This window comes from Rhipicephalus sanguineus, unplaced genomic scaffold (assembly GCF_013339695.2).
Source record: "Rhipicephalus sanguineus isolate Rsan-2018 unplaced genomic scaffold, BIME_Rsan_1.4 Seq975, whole genome shotgun sequence".
Classification (NCBI taxonomy): domain Eukaryota; kingdom Metazoa; phylum Arthropoda; class Arachnida; order Ixodida; family Ixodidae; genus Rhipicephalus; species Rhipicephalus sanguineus.
Window position 1 is genome coordinate 6,286 of NW_023616409.1, and position 5,509 is coordinate 11,794.

The 5,509-nt window shown below is 43.5% G+C and overlaps 1 long non-coding RNA gene across 3 annotated transcripts; it reads right to left on the bottom strand.

Annotated features, from left to right (window-relative positions):
• Positions 1–2,683: 2,683 nt before the first annotated feature.
• On the bottom strand, positions 2,684–5,127 carry LOC125756853 (uncharacterized). 3 transcript variants are annotated; one of them, XR_007414806.1, is made up of 4 exons: positions 4,946–5,127; positions 4,040–4,152; positions 3,879–3,948; positions 2,729–2,767 (listed from the first exon to the last, which is right to left on the bottom strand). It is a non-coding gene; the product is annotated as an uncharacterized LOC125756853 (long non-coding RNA). The 3 variants fall into 3 exon arrangements; XR_007414805.1 differs by lacking the exon at positions 3,879–3,948 and having other exon boundaries at positions 2,684–2,767; positions 4,946–5,122; XR_007414804.1 differs by lacking the exon at positions 2,729–2,767 and having other exon boundaries at positions 2,909–3,948; positions 4,946–5,123.
• Between the last annotated feature and the right edge of the window lie 382 nt (positions 5,128–5,509).

Below are 5,509 nucleotides of genomic sequence, written 5' to 3' on the forward strand. Positions count from 1 at the left end.
TTAATTGGGCGTCTGACAGTGATAATTATTGCTCATTTAGTGTCCTCGTGGACACATAACTTACCTGCAAAGGTTGTTTTCACATTCTTCCCAGTGCTGAATTTGAACATAAGCATCAAGCTTAACTTTGAACGCCCGGTATATCGACGACATAATCGTGTTGGATGCGCCCTTGATAATCATTTGGAGAATTTGCGCGCTGTTTTGAAACGGCAGTCTGATGTGGGCCTCAGGCGCAATCACAAATGTGTTTTTGACGTCGCAGAGATGACTTTTTTAGGTCGTGTTGTCAGCGCTAGAGAGTTATTTCCACTTAGGTAATCCATCGAGGCGATAACCAAGGCGCCATCACCTAAAAACATCAACTAACTCCGTTCGGTGCTGCGACTAGTAGGTTTCTACTCCAAGTTGATTCCTCATTTTCCTGACGTTGTGGGGTCAGTGCGCGCCTTGCTTCGAGGACATGCGCTTCTCGTTGAGACTGCGGCAGCAGAGAGCAGTTTGGAGCGGTTGAAAGTCGTACTAACATATTGCGAAGTGCTTCATGTCTTCGATCCTCACTTACCTGTGCACGTTACGACTAGTGCCTGCGGACATGTCTTTGGTGCAGTACTTCATCATGATAACAGAACCTCACTGCAAACTGTCGCGTTAGCCTCACGTACCCTGCAACGGCATGAACGGCAATACTCAGTTGGCGACCGTGAAGCTCTTGCCTACGTCTGGGCTGGCGAAGATAGCGCGTTTACCTGCGGGGGAGACCTTTCATCTTACGTACAGATTACGAGTCGTTAAATACGCTCCTTTCGACAAAAAGTACAGGCCACCGTCTAATAAGAATAGCGCACTGGTCCTCACTGTTGCTGTGCTACAACTACACCGTGGAATACAGGAAGGGTAGCGGAAAGGTCGTGGCTCATGCGCTGTCCCGGCTGCCCGTGCAGAGTTTAATCCACGATGTACCCAAAGAAGAATTCATATGCCTCCTGTCTCCGGTAGTTACTATGCAAGATATTTAAGAAGCAGGTGCGAACGACCAGGCTATCTCTCAAGTTAAGCATTTCACTACTACTTCTTGGCCTGACAAGAAATCTTTGTCAAAAGAGCTGCTGGCTTACTTGAATGTGCGAGCTGAAATGATATTCTGTGCCGGGGTGACAGGATTGTCATGCCAGCGACTATGACACGTCGTTTTAAGGATCTGGTCCCCATGAGACACACCCAGGCATTAGTCGCAACAAAGCTCGTCTGAGAGAGTCTCTTGATGGCCATGCATGGATAGTCACATTGAAGAACTTGTGCGCACATGTGTCATTTGCCAGTCTTGTGACAAGTCTGCGAGCACAGCTGCAGCGCCAATGCAACCCGTTCCTGTTCCCGATAGAACCTGGTAAAAAGTTGCTATCGACATCGTGGGTCCTTTCACGCAACCCTATTGCAAAACCCAGTGCCACTGGGTACCAGCGTCCAGTGCTATGCCTGATTATGGGCCCAGCGTCGCGCTGGATACTGGGCCGCTGGAGCGGCGTTTTACTGGGAGGCGCTGGGTCCTCAAGGGAAAAACGGCTCTACAGCGTTAAAACGGGGGTGCGTACGTGCCCTACAGAAATATATTAGTAAGAAAGTCATATAGAAAGCATTAGTGCAATAAAAAAAAAGAAAAAAAAGCCGTCTGAAAAAAAAAGAAAAGCTCCACCACGCGGATTCGAACTCGCCACCTCTCAATCTTCAAGCGAGTACTCTACCACTGCGCCACGCTGAAATATGGCAACGCGTCCGTAAAAGGGCTAGGCAATACAGGAAGACAGCGTTTCCTTTCATATTTGGATGTCGTGTATTCAGACGCGATCTTCCTTTGAAAATCAAGCTTGCTTCTTTATTAGACACACACAAAGGGTTGGCGGCAACGAATGAAATGCCCAAAATGGGAAAAGTGCTAAGTTTCTTTAAGAATTCCCGTCTTAACTCCGAAAAATATCAAATGGATCAAGGAGCAGGGTATAATTTGACGGCTGTTACTGTCGATTTTAATAGCCGTTTCTCGCCCTTGCTACCCAGCCAACCATCTCACATCCAGTGGACATTCCATAAATATCAACCATGAGATATTTAATCTTCAGAGGATGTCCACAAAAGTTAATTTATTATTTATAAAATATTCAGAGGATGTCCATTTTGAACAGAGTGGACATCCATAGAATGTCCACAGCAGTTCCACACACAATATTGATATGATATTGGCAATATTAGTACAATATTTAGAGGACGTCCATTTTCACAAAAGTGAACATCCATAGGTTGTCCACAGCAGTTCCACAGATAACATTTATATATCAAATGGCATTTATTTTTAGGTGCATGGACCCATGCAATTGCACCATATGCTACAAAATAAGACTTTTACTCGATATGATTGCTTTCCGAGGCAAAAATTTCCAGCAAGTGAAACCACTTGAAGTGGTCCCACTTGCTCGTTCCCCTCCACCCCCGTGGAATAATTTCCAGTTAGAATCTTGTTTCCAACTGGAAATCCCTCAACGAATGTTTATACCGAGTACAATTCAGACTGGCCAGATCTCGCACAGATGTTAGCTGGCTGCTATTGCATGTCACGTGGTTCCTACTTTATCAATCACAGGACCTGCTGGTCTAGTGAACAGTGCCCAGCAAAAGTAGTATGATGGTGAAACTTAACAGCAATTATTGAACGCTTCCAGCAACATATCTTGGGATGTAGAATGTGTTTGCACATGTTCCTGTACGCCACCTGAAAGAAATATTTATGCGTAGTAAGTTAAAAGTAAAACAATAAACACATCAAACACATTTTTAGCAAAAGCCATAATGGCTCTTAGCCCGTTTTGCAAAGGACATGCACAGTTTAAGGTGTGCCTTCAGCCCACTTGGTTGGCTAGATAAACCATGAAACGGTTATCAATGTACATTTTAAGCTACTTTTAATAGACTTAAAATATGTTAACTTGTACGTATTTACTGTTGTTTGCTGCATGGGCAGATGTGCACCATTAGACATGACCGTATTGCACAGCATTGGGGGGTGCTTACACAAACCATGCAGCACTTAATTTATCAAGGCAAGGCAGAGAAAAATAACATTTGCTCACGTAGATGACTGGCCATTACATCGGTATCATAAAGGTTGACAATGCAAGCAATGAAACAAAAAATATAAACATGGGTAGAAGATACGGTATTTTGGAGCAACTTCAGAGCGTATTCCAAATCGGCAGGCGTTAGAGGATAACCTATTTGTTCTTACACAGTGTAGAGAAATATCTATTAGAATATGAAACAGATTATTAAACGTGGCTTTTCTAGACATCTCTGGGGTGCATCAAAACGTTAATTAGAAAATCTTAAGGACTATATTGAAAGAAGCTGGCATACGTAATGACCGTATAAGCTTCTGAGGAAGATACACCGAGAAATCATAGTCTGCATGGAATGAGAAAGAATAAGTAGGAAAGAGAACATTGATATAAGCAAAAGGCTGAGGCAGGAATGTCCGCTGTCTCAGCTGTTATTCATGTTATACATGGTGCGGATGGAAATAAGTGAGAATGAAACAACACTGGTTTCCATATGCCACAATAACAGGTGAGTGTGACTCGAGAGCAGCAGCTTCCAGGTTTATGTTATAAGGATATTGTCTTATTCGCGGATAACCGCGATGATATACATCTCATTGTAACTTGTAAAACAGCACATGAAATTAAGACACATGCGGAAGGGAAGGTGAAGGTGTAGAACTAGGATTTAGTGTAACAAAATGTAGATTGATAATAATGAACGATACCAATAATCCGGTCGCATCAATGCAGGTCCAGGAAATACCGACGGTAAGAGAATACAAGTACCTTAGTGTATTATTGAGGGTGATACAGAAAGCATCACGAAAATCCACCACCATAAATGGAAAGAGGAATGCTGCAATGATGAAGCACAGAACGTTATGGGGATACAATAGGTACGAGGTACTTTGAGGTTCGTGGAAAGGTGTAATGGTTCAGGGACTTACATTTGGGAACTCAGTGGTGTGTATGAAGTCAGAGGTGCAATCAGGACTTGATATGCATCAAAGGACTGTGGGACACCTCGAGTTGGGCACTCACGGGAAGACGAAAAATGAGGCTGTAAAGGGCAATATGGGATGGGCAAGGATTGAAGTGACAGAAGCGCAGGGTGAAATGAGGTTCAAAGAGAGGCTAAGGAAAATGGGCAAAAAAAGTGCTCCAGTATTTGTATACGATGAGTGTTGACTCACAGTGGAGAAAAAACAAGGAGACTCGCCAGCCGGCAGTGTAAGCGATATGACAACATAAGACGTAAGGTGAAAAGTCATAGAGGCGAAAAAGATTTATTGGATGGTAGCAATGGAAAACAAGACATATTTTGAGTACCTAGCGAAAGGGCTGCGAATTCATGGACTTTTATTTAATTGAACTAGACAAGGCAATACGCCAAATTAAAAATAACAAAGAAGTTCTTTGTTTAGCTTGGGCGCACAGGTCGCCACCCCGTTATAATGGGACGCTCATAGAATCCATCCATCCAATCATTCATTCATCCGTGTACTTGGAATGTTCAACAGAAACGCATGACGGCTGGTGCTTTTCTGAGTCATCAGTGAATGCTGGGTTTTCGCCTGATAGTCAAACGTTGTCACAGTGCGGAAGCAGGGCTTTTCCTTTCATATATACCTTAACTAGTAGTATATCAGTGTCCTCAGCGCCCAACGGTCGTGTAGGAAAGCGCCAGGCGCCATGCCGGCTGACTACCGCATTCCAATCGCCGAGCGCTGTACTTCGCGCATACATAGACATCGCATACAGGACTATACAATACGGTACCATGCTTAATAAAGCCCACGAACATTCGGGATAAACGTTCACTTATACTTGAAATGTATTAATGCAACACTTACCTCTTTATGGAAGAATTATTGCTGAGGAAATCGGTGTAGTTCGACCACTGATGAATCCAAGATACCGCCAGTACAGCCGCAAAAACCGCTCAAACGTGCTGGTCATTACGTGTAACACTTTCCACAGATAAATCTGACCAAGAATACCAACTATTTCATGGTAATGTAAGACGGGTCCCTCTACAAAACTCGCTGCAATAACGGATACACACAAGAAGAAAGCCCCACGACGAGTCGCCATGTGTTGTAAGAAACTGTGGTGCCTTAATAAGTTCTACAATATATTAGACCGCTGTTAGTAACACTTTCAGCTCTAAATAAAAAGCACAACATTATTTATTTAGTAATAATAGTATGAAATAGGTTTTTATTTAGCATTAGCGCATGAAAACATAAAAACAAATATACGGGACTAGGGCTACCCCTACTCATCTGCAAACAGACGGAGCAGACATGGCGGCATTATGAAAAAAGCAGTCGGAGCTAGCAGAGTTCATTGCTGTTAGGTCGTGGCCGATAATGGCGAATGTTTAAAAGGGCTCCTTTTCGCAGGGAAGTGACTAT